The sequence below is a fragment of the Vulpes vulpes genome, chromosome 13 (genome assembly GCF_048418805.1).
Source record: "Vulpes vulpes isolate BD-2025 chromosome 13, VulVul3, whole genome shotgun sequence".
NCBI classification, from domain to species: domain Eukaryota; kingdom Metazoa; phylum Chordata; class Mammalia; order Carnivora; family Canidae; genus Vulpes; species Vulpes vulpes.
Genome location: NC_132792.1, coordinates 146,089,719 through 146,107,237, shown reverse-complemented (window position 1 = coordinate 146,107,237; position 17,519 = coordinate 146,089,719). Strand labels below are relative to the sequence as shown.

The 17,519-nt window shown below is 35.8% G+C and overlaps 1 protein-coding gene and 1 pseudogene across 1 annotated transcript in view; both read left to right on the top strand.

Annotated features, from left to right (window-relative positions):
• XPR1 (xenotropic and polytropic retrovirus receptor 1) overlaps positions 1–17,519 on the top strand; it is a 223,282-nt gene that overhangs the window by 85,518 nt on the left and 120,245 nt on the right. The window lies entirely within an intron of this gene.
• On the top strand, positions 4,656–9,952 carry LOC112921764 (cullin-4A pseudogene; annotated as a pseudogene).

Below are 17,519 nucleotides of genomic sequence, written 5' to 3'. Positions count from 1 at the left end.
TTAGGAATTTGTAAATTCTTGATGAATTGGCTTCTTTTCATTATATGGTGAATTTCATACCTGATAATTTTCTTGGGTCTGAAGACTACTTTGATACTAATATAGCCCCTTAATTTTTCTTTTGATTAGTGTTTGCATGGTATGTGTTTTTCTGTCCTTTTCCTTGAAAACTATTTAAATCGTTATGTATAGATGAGTTTCTTGTAGACAGAATATAGTTGGATAATTTTTTAAAACTCATTACAACAATCTGTCTTTTAATTGGTGTGATAGGTCATTTACATTTAATGTAATTGTTTGGAATTTTATATCCCTTTATTATTTGATTTTTAAATTTTTCTCCATTTTTACATCTATTTTTCTCTTGTTTTTGAGGAGGCAAGTTATTTGAATATATTTAGAATTGTTTTAATTTATTATATTTTTACATATGTATTTCTGTAGTTTTGGTTTTTAAAAATGGTTGCACTAAGGATTACAATACATGTTTACCTTACCTTTCACAATTTACTTAAAGTTAATATTTTACAATTTTATTTGAAATGTAGAAACCTTAACACCAAATAGGTCTCTTTTCCTTTTCCCCTTTATGCTGTAGTTGTCTCATATATTATATCAGCATATATTGAAAGCCCCACTAGAAAAGGTTCTAATTTTTTTCAACTGTCAAACATTTTATTTTTTAAAAAAGACTTTATTAGAGAGAGAGAGAGAGAGAGAGAGAAAGAGAATGAGCAGTGGAGAGGGGCAGAAAGAGAGAGAGAGAGAAAAAAAGACTCCTTGCTGAGCAGCAAGTGGGGCTCTATCCTAGGACTCTTGGGTCATGACCTGAACTGAAGGCAGACACTTAACCAGCTGAGCCACCCAGGCACCCCACCTGTCAAACATTTTAAAGAACTCATGGGGGCAGCCCTAGTGGCGCAGCAGTTTATTGCCACCTGCAGCCCGGGGTGTGATCCTGGAGACCCAGGATCGAGTCCCACGTCAGGCTCCCTGCATGGAGCCTGCTTCTCCCTCTGCCTGTGTCTCTGCCTCTCTCTGTGTGTGTCTCTATGAATAAATAAATAAAATCTTAAAAAAAAAAAAAAGAATTCATGGAAGAATAGTTCATTACCTATACCTAAATATTTATCACTTCTGTTGCTTTCTCTTCATTGCTGAGGTTCTTGGTTTCTATTGGTATTATTCCTCTTCTGCCTGAAAAACTTCCTTTAGCATTTTTTTTTTTTAAGAGTAGTCTGCTGGCAACAAATGCTCTTGGATTTTCTTCCATTGATATTACCTTTGTTTCACCTTCTTTCCATAAGGATGTATTCATTGGATATATATTCTGGGTTGGTAGTTCTTTTTTTAGTGTTCTTAAAAATATGATTCAACCTCTATGGCTAGCCTCCTTGATTCCTGGTAAGAAATCCACAGTTACTCAAATCATTGTTCTGTAGTAACTAATGAGTTGTTTTTCTCTGGCTACTTTCAAGAGTTTATTTTTAGTTGTAGTTTTTTACACTTTGATTATGATCTGTCTGAACATGTATTTAGATCGATCTCATTTGAAGTTAAAAGAAAGTGATTTTCTCTGCTCAAAACACTTCTGACACTACATATTTGGGTTTTCCACACCAAGCAATTCTCTAATTCTCGGTGGATACCAATTGGTTTTCTACAATTTAATGCACTTATGACTCTACCTAGAGTTAGCAAAAAAAAAAAAACAAAAACAAAAAAACAAAACCACAGGTTAAGGTCTTAATCCTATAAGACTGCCTTCAAGTGAAGATGGCAATAGCAAATAGTATGTCCCCAGGTTACCCATACTTCTGTCTGACTTAGCTACAAATTAGGATTCCCACAATCCCCTTCTCAGGTTCAGTAGTTTGCTGCAACAGGTCACAAAACTTAGGAAAATACAGTATTTATTACCAGTTAATTTCAAAAGATATTATAAAGGATACATATGAATAGTGAACAACCAGATAGAGAGGTACAAAGAGCAAGGTCTAGAAGCATCCCAAGCACAAGAGCTTCTGTTACCATGGTGTTGGAGTGCACTACTCTCCTGGCTTATGTATGCATTCACCAACCTGAAGCTATTAGAACCCTTTCACTTGAGATTTTTGTGGAGGTTCCATTATGAAGGTATGGTTGATTAAATATTATAAGTAATATTAGCCTCTCTCCCCTCCATGGAGCTTAAGAGTAGGAAGCTCTTTTACCCTTCCTCCAATTTTATTTTTCTCAGTGGTTCAGATTGGATAATTCGTGTTGATCTATCTTTAAGTGTATTGACTCTTTCCTCTGTCATGTCTATTCTTTTGTTGGATCCTTTCATTGAATTTTTATTCAAAATCTTCTAAATTTTGCATTTGATTCTTCTTCTTTTATCTTCTGTTTGTTAGCTGGAGCTTTCTGTCCTTCGCTTCCTCAAGAATATTTGCTCTTATTTGATGACACATTTTTATAATAGTTTTTGTAATATAATTCCAACATCAATGTCATCTTGGAGTTGGTGTCTGTTGTCTTTCCCATGCATGTTGACGTTTTCCTGGGTATTTGTGTGCCATGTAGTTTTGGATTATGCCGTGGATATTTAGAATATTATGTTATGAGATCTAAGGTCTTGCTTATATGTTGTAGAATGTTCTTCTATATGGATGATTGATTTGTTCAGGTTGACAGAAGTCTGAACTTTCACCTTCTATGGTTTGTGATATTTTTACATGAGTGCCTTTTTCAAAACCTTTGTTGTGCTACCTCAGGTATGTCATGTCAATACCTCGTGTATTGTCGACCAATGTCAGCCTGGTATCTGTACACTTCTCAATGTCTATGGTGTGATGTTTAGACTCAGATTTTCACATATGCAGCTTACAGGTAATCCCAGGAGATCATAAATAACTTTATGGGCTTGCTTTCCCAAGGTCTTTGTACATTGTCCTTAGTACTCTAGTTCTCTGGAGTTCCTCTTTTTGTTCCTCTAGCCAGGTAACTAAGGCTTTTTTATCCCACTTTGCTGAGCAATTCCTGCGACTTGCCAGTGTCTGAGGCCAAGCAGTGGAAGTTCAGAGAGAGAAACAGGGGTCCTTCCCTCCTTCAGTGTTTTTTTTTTTTTTAATGTTTTATTTTTTATTTAAAGATTTTATTTATTCATAGAGACAGAGAGAGGGGGGCAGAGACACAGGCAGAGGGAGAAGCAAACTCCATACAGGAAGCCTGACGTGGGACTTGATCCAGGGTCTCAATCCAGGGTCTCCAGGATCACACCCCAGGCTACAGGCGGCGCTAAACCGCTGCGCCACCGGGGCTGCCCTCCTTCAGTGTTTTATGTTCTGTAGTCCCTATTACCATCGTTGTTACTACCACCACTACCAAGGAGTTTCTTGGGTGGTAGGGTGAAAAAAAAATGGATAAAAGAAAAGTAGAAATTTCCTCCACTGAATGTTAAGAATTCCCTTTCTTTTCCTCAGGTCAGATTTACAAGAGGTTTTGCGCTCAATTTGTCTGCACTGATGCCTGCTTTTGTGTTTTGGAACTACACTGAGTCCAGGCCACTGGATATCAAAAAGGAAAAAAAAATTGCTAATCTTGTGGCTGCTTTGCTGTTACTTTAAATTCCGGTCTTTTCCCCCAAACTATTTACTCTTATTTACTTTTCAGAGCCCTCAAATAACTGCTTGCCGCATGCATTCTATGTAGGTTTTATAGAAGAATTAAGTGGGAGAGACAGATGGCATGTGCTTATTACTACACCTTACTCAATACCAAAACCTTGATTGCTTGTTTGTTTTTTTAATAGGACATTTATTTATTTATTTTTTTTTTTAATTTTTATTTATTTATTTATTTATGATAGGCACACAGTGAGAGAGAGAGAGAGAGAGGCAGAGACACAGGCAGAGGGAGAAGCAGGCTCCATGCACCGGGAGCCTGATGTGGGATTCGATCCCGGGTCTCCAGGATCGCGCCCTGGGCCAAAGGCAGGCGCTAAACCGCTGCGCCACCCAGGGATCCCCTTAATAGGACATTTAAAAAAAAAAAACCTTCTTCCTCTCTAAACAAAAAACCCCGATCTTGCTAGAACCTAGTTTTTCTTTAAAACATTTTCTTAGGGGGATGCCTGGGTGGCTCAGTGGTAATCTTCAACAGCAGTGAATAAACCTCTGAAAGCAGGGGGTTTGGGGGGTGCATGGTAGGGGACATGAGTATAAGAATTACTTAAAAATCTGTTGTTCTGTGTATAAAATGCCTATCTATCTAATGGGATTAAGTTACATTTATTTTATGTAGCATGATTGAAATCAGCTTCATGATTTTTACAGTTCACTTTTCAAATTGAAATCTAATTATATTATTTTTATGACAGTGGTCTTTTGTTTTTAATTATGAGTAATCAGTGTATTGTGTTTTAATATTTGCAACAGCTATGTCTTCACTCACACCCTGTTTAGTAGATAGTAGATCAAGGCATCTAATTTCATTGCCTGAATCGAAAACTTAGAAATTGGTATACTTTTTTTTTTTTTTTTTAAAGAATACTAGTAATCATTAACAGTTTTCCCTCAGTGGGTTATTGTAGCTGCCTGTAAACAACTTTTATCTCAGTTTTTATCTTCACTGATTATCAGGATAGGCACTGGCTTTCAGAAGATGTTAAAAGTATGGGGTAAAACTGTATTATTGTTCAGAGCTCTTATTCATTCATTTGGTAATGTATTGTTTATTTGTACTTTTTAGCCCTTAGTAGTTCACAAATCAGTCTATTCTTTAATTTTGTAATTTGTCTTGTTAGATTTTTTTTTCAAATTTTATTTATTTATGATAGTCACACAGGGAGCGAGAGAGAGAGAAGCAGAGACACAGGCAGAGGGAGAAGCAGGCTCCATGCACAGGGAGCCTGACGTGGGATTTGATCCCAGGTCTCCAGGATTGCGCCCTGAGCCAAAGGCAGGCGCCAAACCGCTGCACCACCCAGGGATCCCAGTCTTGTTAGTTAGATTTTTAGTGTTCTTAATTATAAGGGATTATTTGTTGTTTCTTTAGTACTTATTGTTGTTCACTAGATCTGAAATTTGGATAGTGAAGTGTTTTTTAAAATAAGCTAATAGGGAAGGCTCTGTCACTAAATATTAGTCCTTGCAGAGATATTATTCTGACTTTAATTGAAATCTGCGAGGCAGAAACAATGAGATAATATAGATACATAGAGGGAGTAAACACATGTGTGCAGAAAAATAGAGATTTTAAAAATAATAACACATAAGAAGACTCGCCAATCCCTTAGTTGTGATAGCTTACCACTTCCCAAGAAGCATACCTCTATTAATATTTCTTTGAGTAGGCCCCTATCTTTCCAATCAAAACTCTAAGTCCATGTAGCAAACTATTCCTTATTTAGAGTTAGAGTGTTCTTTGAAATAAAAAAGACAACAAAAACAAGTATACACTTAAATATTTACATAGAAAAACATCCTTAATGACTTTTAATATTAAAGTTTGGTATAAATTATATCTTTGATAACCAGGTATGATACAACACAGATTTAGAGGCTGTCATACTCCAGCTTGAATTAGTGTTACCATTTACCAACCATGGGATCCTAAACGAATCACTGCTAAGTTTTAGTTCCTTTGTTTGTGAAACATTTATGTAATCTCCAGCCAGTAGTACACTGGAGCCAGCTTGTACCCCTGCATAAAAGCTGATTGTTAAAATTTTAGATATCTTACGAGGTGATTGTAAAACATAGCCATCATTAAAAATTAAGTTACACAAACTTTATAATTAAATTATGTTAAAAGTGATTCTTGGTTTCAGTTCAGGTCATGATCTTAGGGTTGTGAGATTGAGCTCTGCGTGGGGCTCCATGCTTAGTGTGGAGTCTGCTTGAGATCCCCCCACCTCGTGCCTCCCCCTGCTCATGTGCTCTCTCTAAAATAAATAAATTCTTAAAAATAAAAGCAAAGACAATAAATGCTAAAAACTCATCACTTTATAGTTATTTTGCTACATTGTACATAGTTTGTACATTGTACATTATTTATGTCTCTTACATCTGTGTGGGGAAATACCATATAATGATGTGCTGTTGCGTATCTCTTCCCTATTTTGTGTTCAGTGTGTTCATATTGGTAGCTTGAAATCTATCATGATAGTATTCATACCATAGAAATTGGTAAATACTGTAGACTGGAGCTTGATTTATTATTTTGTTGGATGTCTGCATTTAAGAAAGTAATGGAGAAACTAGCAATAAAGCAGATTAAATTTAGAAGTTTTTTGTGTCTGGGGGGTGCCTGTATGGCACAGTCAGTTAAGCCTCTGACTCTTGGTTTCATCCCAGGTTGTGATCTTTGGGTCATGGAATGAAGCAGGGGTTCCCTGCTCAGCGTGGGGTCTTCTCTCTCCTTCCCCTTCCATGCATGAACATGTGCGAGTGTGTGCATGTTCTCTCTCTCTCTCTCTCTCTCAAATGAATGTATCTTTTTTTTAAAATAAAGTTTGTCATGGGACGCATCTGCCTTTGGCTCAGGGCCTGATCCCGGTTCGGGAATCGAGTCCCACATCAGGCTCCTTGTGAGGAACCTGCTTCTCCCTGTGCCTGTGTCTCTGCCTCTCTCTCTCTTTCACTGTCTCTCATGAATAAATAAATAAAATCTTAAACAAACAAAAAAAAGGTTTGTCGTGTCTATTGCCTGTTATTGCTAGTAACACAAAAATGAAGGAAGTAGTCTAAACTCGTTCTGTTGCACTTTATTGAGCTTCACAGATATTACATTTTTTACATATTGAAAATTTGTGGCAGCCCTCCATTGAGCAAGTTTATTGGCGCTACTTTGTCCAACAGTGTTTGCTCATTTCATGGTTTTGTGTCACATTTTGATAATTCTTGTGATATTTCAAACCTTTTCATTATTATTACATTTTAATTGCTACAGTTTCATGATAAAACTTTAATGGATGAGGAGTTGCTTTGAATGGATGAGTAGAGATGGTAGTTTCTTGAGATAGAATCTACTGGTGAAGACGCTTTGAAGACTGTTGAAATGACAACAAAAGATTGAGAATATTACATAAACATAGTTGATAAAACTGTGGCAGAGTTTGGGAGGATTGACTCCAATTTGGAAGACATTCTTCTACAGGCAAAATACTGTCGAATAGCATCACATGCTACAGAGAAATCATTTGTGAAAGGAAGTCAATCAGTGTGGCAAACTTCATTGTCTTATGTTAAGAATTGCCTGAGCTATTGGGCATTGGTGATTGGGTGGCCAGTCAGGGTGGATCAGGGCAGAGGGAACTGCTCTCCCACTTTTCCTGGCTGCAACAATGACAGACTCCCAGGAAGGCCACCTCTTGGCACTTGTGCTCACTATTGGCCTTACCACGTCCGTGTCCCTCAAGAAGCGGCCATCACCTCCAAACCGGGGGTGGCAGTGCCTCCAAGAAATTGGTGATGAAGAATTTCTGAGATGGGCCTAACTTGCCTGATAACTACACTCAGGACACCTGGCAGTGAAAGCCATACAAGTAGTATCTCCATCAAATACAACCTGGAAGAACTCTATTAAGATGTTGAAAATCTGTTGAGTTTCCTCAACACTCTACAAACAGCTGTGCCAGGTCTGTGAAGATCATGTCTAAGCACAGATCCTTCAGTTTAGAGAAGACTCACCAGTTAGTGTTTTATTTTTAAAGAAGATTAACAAATTCTGGCAAGAGCATTGCAGACAAAAGATCAGAAATATTTTCCTGAATATATATTTTTTCTATTCTTGAATTCAGAATTCCATGCTTCTTTTTATCTAGGATATGGGATTGGAACTTTTTAGAAACCAAATCATTAGTGATAAAATGGTTCAGAGTAAAAGAATTGATGGAATTCTATTGACTGAACAAGAAAGAAGTGGCAAAGCAGTGGATTGAGGCTTATTAAAGAGTCTGCTGAGTATGCTCCCTGACCTTGAGGTATACAGAATTTATTTGAAGTGAAATTTTTGGAAGAAACTAATTGTTTATATGCTGCAGAAGGCCAGAGATTAATTTAAGAAAGAGAGGTTCCAGAATATCTTAACCATGTAAGTAAGCATTTAGAGAAGAAGGGAGACTGAGTAATCGTGTATTTAGACCACAGCACACACAAACCACTGATTGCTTATGTGGAGAAACAGCTATTAGGAGAACATTGAACAGCAATTCTGTAGAAAGGGCTTGACCACCTTCTTGATGAGAACAGAGTGCCTGACCTCACTCAGATATACCAGCTGTTCAGCCATATGAAGCACAGGCAGCAGATTCTGCTACAGCACTGGAGCAAGTACATCAAGACTTTTGGGACATCAACTGTTATCTGTTTTGAAAAAGACAAAGCTATGGTACAGGACTTGGTAGATTTTAAAGATCTGGTACATCATGTGATAGAAATGTGGTTTCAGAGGAACAAAAAGTTTATCAACTTGGTGAAGGAATCCTTTGAAGCAGTTATCAAGAAGAGGCCAAATAAACCCACAGAATTGATAGCAAAGCATGTTAATTCAAAATCAAGAAAAGTAATAAAGAAGCAACAGACGAAAAGCTGAAGAGGATTCTCACATGGTCATGATAATATTCAGGTTCATTCGGGGTAAAGATTTCTTTGAAGCCTTTTATAAAAAGGATTTTGCAAAAAGACTCCATGTTGGAAAAAGCACCTCAGTAGATGCTGAAAAATCTATGTTGTCACAAATAAAGCAGGAGAGAGGGGTACCTGGGTGGCTCAGTTGATTAAGCATCTGCCTTTGGTTCAGGTTCTGATCCTAGGGTCTTGGGATCCAGCTCCACCTCTGGCTCCCTGATCAGTGGGGATTCTGCTTCTCCCTCTCCTGCTCCCCTGCTTGTTCTCTCTCTCACTCTCTGTCAAGTAAATGAATAAAAGTCTTTAAAATAAAGCATGAGTGGGGTGCCTGGGTGGGTCAGTGGTTGACCATCTGCCTTTGGCTCAGGTCGTGATCCCAGGGTCCTGGGATCAAGTCCTGCATTGGACTCTTCACAGCGAGCCTGCTTCTCCCTGTGCCTATGCCTCTGCCTTTCTGTGTCTCTCATGAATAGATAAATAAAATCTTTTTAAAAAAATAAAAATCAAATAAAAAAAAAATAAAACTAGAGCATGAGTGTGGTGCTGCTTTCACCAGCAAGCTGGAAGGCATGTTCAGGGACATGGAGCTCTCCAAGGACATCATCGTTCATTTCAAGCAGTATATGAAAAATCATAGTGACCCAGGCTCTATAGATCTAACAGTGAATAGACTTATGATGGGATACTAGCCAACATACACACCTATGGAAATGCCTTTAACTCTAAAAATGTTAAGCTTCAGGAATTATTTGAGACATTTTATCTCAGAAAAAGCACAATGGTAGAAAACTTAAGTGGCAAACTACATTGGAGAATGCTGTTTTAAAAGCTGAGTTTAAGGAAGGAAAGGATTTCCAGATGTCCCACTTCCAGATGCTGGTGCTTCTCAAAGAAGGGGGGTAGGTTCAGCTTTGAAGAAATAAAAATGGGCATAGGAATAAAGGACAGTGAACTGCAAAGAACATTACAGTCTCTGGCCTGTGGCAAAGCACGAGTTTGGTTAGAAGTCCTAAAGGGAAGGAGGTGGAAGATGGGGACATGTTCATGTTCAGGGAATTCAAACACAAGTTGTTTCAAATAACAGCCAGATCCAGATGAAGGAAACCGGCGAAGAACAGGTCAGCACCACTGATAGAATGTTTCAGGAAAGACAATACCAGATTGACCCTGTTATTGTCAGAATAATGAAGATGAGAAAAACTGTCATAAACTTCTAGTTTCTGAATTGTATAGCCAGTGAAATTTCCAGTAAAACTTGGAGATTTGAAAAAGAGAATTGAATTTCTTATAGACAGTATATGGAGAGAGACAAAGACTATCACCACTACTACATGGCCTGATTATTGGCTAGCTGCTTTCTCTCAGTGAAACACTAGAATGTATCTTCAGATCACTTAAGCATTTCTCTGCTGTTTCCAAGACTTCTGAGATTGAGCCTGCACAGACTTGGATTAGAAAGAAAAAGCGAGGATTCTTGGATCACCCTCCACAAAGCTTAAGGGTTTGCAAATGGCATATGTGTCTTTCCCCCCAGTTCTTCCTCTTATTCTTCTTGTTGTTTGAATTTTTTTGCTCTGTGCAGAATGACTTTGAGATTGGACAAGAAGATATTGGTTAAAAGAGGTTCCTTTGTAAGGTGTTGCTCTTGTGGCAGAAAGCTGAATGTTTGGTTTGGTGTCTGTGTGTGCTCAACGAGTGCATAGTTAAGATGACCCTCCCTGCTACCTTCATGAGCTGCAGAGATGACTGGTGTATTCCTGAAGGCAGGCTCTCTTAGTTGATGGACATTTGATTTAGAAACAAGATCCCTTTGTTGGCAAGCGTTAGGACTAAACAGTGTCAGGAGCTGGCTAATCAATTATGAAACGTAAATATTGGCATCTGTTTGTTTCCTTTATGTTCCATACATTTTAAACTGTGGTGACTGACTTTTTAGAGCAAGATTTCTCAGTGAGACCTCTCATGTGTGCCAAGACGACACCAGGTTTGGTGTGCTTGCTGTGGTGAACCCATGAGCATCTTTGTTCTACTTCTGCAGAGTTGTCTGGATTTTCTGGTTAGGAGTTTTGGGGATAGTGTGCTTGTGTTTACTCTTCTAAGATTGATCCTAATAGCCCCTGTTTTTCGCATTGGGGTATCTGCTGTTTAATTTCTTTTCGTTGCAGTATTTGTACCATTGCTCTAATAAAGTTTGGTTGTTTTTATAGACATACCATTGTTCTTTGTGCTATAACCACTGTAAAGAGTTTTATAGGAGAGTTAAAGTCTTGATATCGTGAAGCAGAGGTTATTTTTGTTAAAAGATTAAAAGGATTCTGTTGCCACCTGGTTTCATGTTTTGTGTATATACAGGTGAGGTTGAGCAGAGGACAATAATATTAGTACCATCACTGTAACAAAGATACTTTTCTAAGTAACATGTAAAAGTACTTTATATTTTTCATAGTAGTGTGCTTCATTTTGATTAAAAGCTACCAAAGGAATTTTATTCATGGTATAAATGTTTAAAGCAGCATTTTCTGGGATAGTCCAAGTTTATTTAATTTGATTTTGTGCTGAATTACTAAAAAGTTTCTCCCTTTTAGAAACATGTACTTAAAATAGGTCATTTTGGGGGTTTCCATGTGAAAATCCTCATAATTTAAGTATTGTCATTATTTTTATGTTTGTAAATTTTTATTTGTGAGTTCTATAATATGTGGTCTATAAATTGACCAAATGGATTTCTGCTTCTTAAATTTTATGCTCACTAACTCTAGGGATTGTTAATATTGTAATTTAATGTAAACTTACTCTGAATAAAGTTAATTTAATTGACCTTAAAAAATAGAATTGCCTGAGCCACCCAGCCTTCACCACCTACCACCCTCATCAGTCAGCAGCCATCAACACTGAGGTTAAGATCTTCTAACAGCAAAAAGATACCACTTGCTGAAAGCTCAGCTGATGTTTAAATTTTTTTAGCATATAAAATATGTTAATTAACCTTCATACATTAGTTTTTTTAAGGTGTTATGCTGTTACACTTAACAGACTACAGTATACTATAAACATAACTTTTATATGCACTGGGACCAAAACATTTATTTGACTTGCTTTTTTGCAATATTCATTTTATTGCAGTGGTCTGAAACAGAACCCTCAATATCTCCAAGATGTACATGTATTATCTAATTCAGCAAAGAGGTTGCTTATATCAGTTGATGAACAAACGAGGCTATGACATATATCATTGTTATTTCACTTTGCTTTTATTCTTTAATGTAAGTGAAAATATTAAATAACATTAAGATCAGAATTACATTTATCTCTTGCAACTCTAGGTTGGCTTCTCAGGAGTTTGGCAAAATCAGTAGAACATTCTGTGAGAATTAGTTGGCTCTGAGAAGTTTACAATAAAGAGTATTGTATATTTTCTTAAAAATTTTAAATGATATCCTACAGCCTTCAAAATTTATAATAAACATACACTTCATACACACACACACACCCTCGAGGGCTGATTGTTAAACATTTATCAGCACACCACTGTGTCTGGCACAGGACAGGCATTCATTAAATACTGCTTTCTCCTCTCCTTTTCTCCCCTTTGGCTTTTTCAAACAGAATAAAAATATCGGCCATACTTTGTGTAATCAGGGTTGATGAAAATAAAAATAACACTGGCTTTAACTTCAAGGTTATTATATTCTTTAGTATTGTCACTTTCACCAGTATTAAAAACATTTCTTAGTTAAAAGGACAAATGAAGATTTGAGGGAGTATGGTTTTCTTTTGAATTCTATTGCTGGGAGCTTTTGGTTAAAAATACCAATATTCAATTGTATTTCAAAGAGCGACATTAGAAGCATAAAGAATATAATATTTATTGACTATTGAAAAGCAACGGTGAATCATAGCACATGTCAACATTTTCTTGAAAATGTTTTCCCAAGAGTAATTAAAATTTTTGCTTTTATTTTGAAACTTTTTGTTCTTTTTCACCCTTCTGTACCCCTTCTGGTTTAATAAGGAAATGATTTTATTTAAAAAAAATTTTTTTTTAATAGTGGTTATAGCCACAGACTGATTTTCTTTCACTCCAAAGATATATTATAGATTCTTTGACAACCTTATGTTTTCTGTCATTATGATGACTTTTCTTCCCATTTTTAGTATGGAATAAAAAAAAATTTTTTTAAAGCTCCTGTTTGACAGGTTTTCTTTTCTTGCACATTAAGAATATATTGTAGGGGTCATATAGTCAGTCTTCTCACTTCCCACCTTCATCTATTTTAAATAAAAGCAGCTGCATTTCTGTAGTGCATAGCTGATTGCTTTCCAGCTCCCATAGGAGGACGAACTAATTGCTAAACATAGAGAAGATGAAACACTGAGATACCTTTCTGTGTGGATTAATAGTTACTAATCAGGGAAAAGTAAGCCTTTACACGTTTTAATCCTATTACTTCCAGAAGAATAATATAGAGTAATAGTGTTTCCTCCTCACGTATGTTTGCAAATATATATAGGAAGGATTGAATTATGTTGGCATCTTTGTAGAAAACCAAGTGACCGTACATACGTGGGTCTGTTTCTGAGCACTCTGTTGTATTCCACAGGGTTTATCCTTCCACCAGTATAATACTTGTCTTCATTACTATAGCTTTATAGTAAGTCTTGAAATTGGACAGTCTAAATCTTCCAGCTTTTTTCTTTTTCAAAATTGTTTGGCTATTCTAGGTTTATTGCATTTCCAGATAAATTTTTTAAATCTTCTCAAGTTTTGTAAAAAAAACCTGCTGGGATTTTGATTGGGATTGCATTGAATCTGTCACATATGATGAGAATTACCATGTTAACAATGTCGAACATTGTAATCCACGAACATGATGTATTTCTCCACTTATTTAAGTCTTGCTTACTTTGTCTTCGCAACATTTTTAGTTTTCCAAGTATTTTTAGTTCTCTACACTTTTTTTCTCCACACTTTTATGTACATACCTTCCACACATTTTGCTCTGTTTATTCCTAAGTATTTCATATTTTTTATGTTATCATAGATGATAATATTTATAAATTTTATTTTCTAATCATTTGTTGCTTAGAATGTAGAAACAATTGAATTTCCTAGTTAAGTTCACTTATTAGCTCTTGTAGTGTGTTTATAGGTTTCTGAGGATATGGTACATACACATTATGTTGTTTGTGAATAAAAACTTAATTTTTTTCATTTCTGACTCATATGCCCATATTTTTATAATTGTTAATCCACAAGCTACAGGGCGTTTCTTATTCAATTATGTATTTTTTTGTCTAATCCTTAATAACTTCCTTAATTTGAGATCATAATGACCAAATTTTCTTACTATTAGTAGAGGAACTCTTTGGTATTGCTTTTCTAATATGGCCAGTCCTTCAAAACATGGCTTTCATATCAATACATAATAAATAATACTTGGAATGAATGTATTAGAAACTGTAAGTTTCTAATTTTTTACAGAAAACTAAAGCTATATCTTTGAAACTTTTTTAAAGTTATGTCTTTTATATGCTACTGTTTAAAAATTTAAGACATATTTTATATTAGCATATTTACTTTGTGAGCCAGGTATGATTTACTTTTAAAACAGCCAAATCTGCTGATAGTATTTTAAAATTTTGTGTGTTCTTCCATAATATTATAGTTGTCACAATGCATTACTACTGTATACATTTCCTGGGAAATTAAATGTAGGTCACTCTCAAAGGTAGAATAATTGAAATGAACCAATAGTTTAGTTTGCAGTGCAGACCCTCTTTCCTGTAAAATAGAGCAGATGGCAATAATCATTGAAATAAGTCTCATCAGCATGTGTATAATTTTAAATGTATAAGGGATGTTGAGCTCATCTTTCATATAGACTGTTGAAATTTGTTTCCATCAAGGAGGAAGGAGAAAGGAAGAGTTAATGTCTAAGGGGAATAAACACGTCGCCCATAAGTCTGGGGATATGAGCTTGGACCCTTATAAATATAGAAAGCAATATAATGATAGCATCATCTGTGACACTTAATAATGGAAAAAGAGGAAGGAGATAGTATGAGTATGAGAGAAAATAAGATTGAAGCTCCAAGTGAAAGTTCAATGTTTATTGTATTAATAATTAAAATTTCCTTGCAGACTTGAATACTAACCTTGGTTGGCAGAAGGTGCACAGGGATGGAAAAGGAATTTTGGTTATAAATAAAAATAGAAGAAATATGATAAAATAAAGCATAGTAGTTAGCTTAGATAACTAAATTTTTTAAAGGATTATGTATTCTCTCTCTTTTAAATTACATGGCTAAATTTGTTGGTTCTTTTGCTATAGTTTCATCATAGATGTTAAAATGATTTGGATATGAAAATTTACCATAAAACATTAGACAATATCAGTATGTTCCTATTTTTTATATTTTCTGAGAGCTTCACTAATAGCACCTTTTTACCAAAAGTCTTATATACTTGATTTTTGGCATGTGGAACATGCCTTACTTTCAACCTCTATATGTAACTATTCCTGTCATATTTCTTTGGAGATTTTTAGGCATTTCCTCATTGCTGTACCATAGACCTTGGTTAAACAACTTGATTTTGGTGAAGAGGCTTGATTGGCTGTAATTTTTTATTGAGGATTAACAGTTCTAGTCTATGCTCTTTCATAGACTGTGCCTCTGATATGCCTTGATTGTGCAGTAAAATTGAGCATTCTGTTATATATTTTAGAAATACAGCAATGTCCAAATCACACATCTTCTGGCTTGTCACTAACTCTCATCATAAACAATATCAATGTATTTTTAAAGAATACTCAAATAACGGTAAGGTTACAGATAATGATTTTAGATAGACACATCAAATGGTAGAATTAAAAAATAATTATCTTATTATATATCAAAACATTAAGCCTTAGAAGTTAATATAAATACCATGTAATAAAGAAGTATCAGATGTCCCTTTTAATGTCCCTTTTAATTATTTAAAAACAAAAGCCCAGAACAGTTATGTAGAAAGACCATTGTGTTAGCAGTGGAATCTAAATTTGAAGTCTAACTGTACCACTTAGTTGACTTTTAGCAGATCACTTTGACCCTAACTTTGCTCTGTACCAAGTGGTAATTGGCATTCTAACAATTCAGGATTCGTGTGTGCAGTCTGTAGCCCAGGACTGGCATAATGTAGACACTCAACAAATCATAATTATATCTCTTTTGAAAAAAAGTAAAAACAATTAGGAAGTGCTTGTTAAGGTAATTATCTTTAAAGAGGCTGTGCTGAAAATATTAGAACTCTCACTTCAGTTGCATTGCTAATAGGTAATCTAAGAGGAAGACAAATTTTCCTCTTTTTTGGCAGTAATATAATCTTTATTTTATCACTTACATATCCTCTTATATTGTTATCAGTTTGACATATGTTTGTATAATTAACATGCTGTATTTTGGCTGAGAAAAGGAAATGTCTTTCACTTTTAGTATAGTCCTAGCACAGGGCTAGCCATACATTCCTATATATGGTTAACAAATTGGTGAGTATGTATTTTAGGTTGCACTTTTATTTCTTCAACTCTCATAACTGTTGTTCTTATAGTTCTATAGTACTGTTTCTTACCACTAAAACCCATTTGTCCTCAAACATGGCAAGCTTTTGTTAGAGCTTTTGTATTTTCTATTCCCTTTGTCCTTAGATTTTTGCCAGGCTAGCTCCTTCTTGTCATTCACGTCTCAATTCAAATGCCACCTCTTTACAGAGATGTTCTCTGACTTCCATTCTAAAGTTACTCTCCCTGCCCCTGTTACAGTATCATACTATCTGGTTTCATTTTCTTCATAGCAATTATAAAAATCTGAAAGTATCTTAATTTATTTATTTGTTTATCCTTCCTATAAAATATGGGTTCCGTAAGAGTAGGGTCCTGGGCCCTAGTGTTTCTTATACTACATAAATGCCCCCTTGTGGAATAGTTAACATCATTTATTTTGACTAATAGTGTCTTTGCTTGTGTTCAGTGTTTGTTTTATTTCTGTTGACATGTATATGAGCTCATTTCTCTTCTCTCTAGTTTTGTATATGTTTGAAATTTTCCACAGTATGGTGTTTTATAAAGGAAAAAGTTGATTTATGTTACAGAAAAGTGCTTAATGATATCGAACCCAAGTTTGCCCTGTATTCTTCTCCTTTTTTATATTTTAAAATAACTTTGTGGGGCACCTGGGTGGCTCAGTTGGTTAAGTGTGTACTTTTGGCTCAGGTCGTGATCCCAGGGTCCTGGAATGGAGCCCCACATCAGCCTCCCTGATAAGTGGGGAGCCTGCTTCTCCCTCTTCCTCTGCCACTCCCCTTGGTTGTGCACACACACTCTCTCTCTCTGTCAAATAAATAAATAATCTTAAATAACTTTGTAACAGTGGGCTCTTAGCCCTCAAAGTTTTTCATGTCTCCTTTTTTGTTTTCTCCTCTTCCCTCCCCTTCCCTCTCCCCATTACTCCCTTACCCCCAATAATTTAGTCCAAAAGCCCAAATGCACAGTATTGGAACCCGAATAGAATGAGGAAGGCACCTGTATGGGTGGCAGTGAGTCACTGCAGCCATGGAATGTTGGTTACACACAGAGGATTGATCAAATAAGTAAATATGTTGAATTAATAGGAGCCAGGTTTCTTTTGGAGAAGGAAATCACAGATATGGAGTATAACACTAGAATGAACCTTATGGTGTTCGACTGGCACTGCTGGTATTACGATGAGCTCATCGTTTTCAACATATATAGGTAGATGTGCTATGTGGGTATCTATACATAGATGCATTAATTCTGTGTCCTAAGAGGGACTGGGAATCAACACCCCAATAACAATGAGCATACTAAGCATTCAGATGTTAGTTTCTAAATATAATTAGTTCTACTT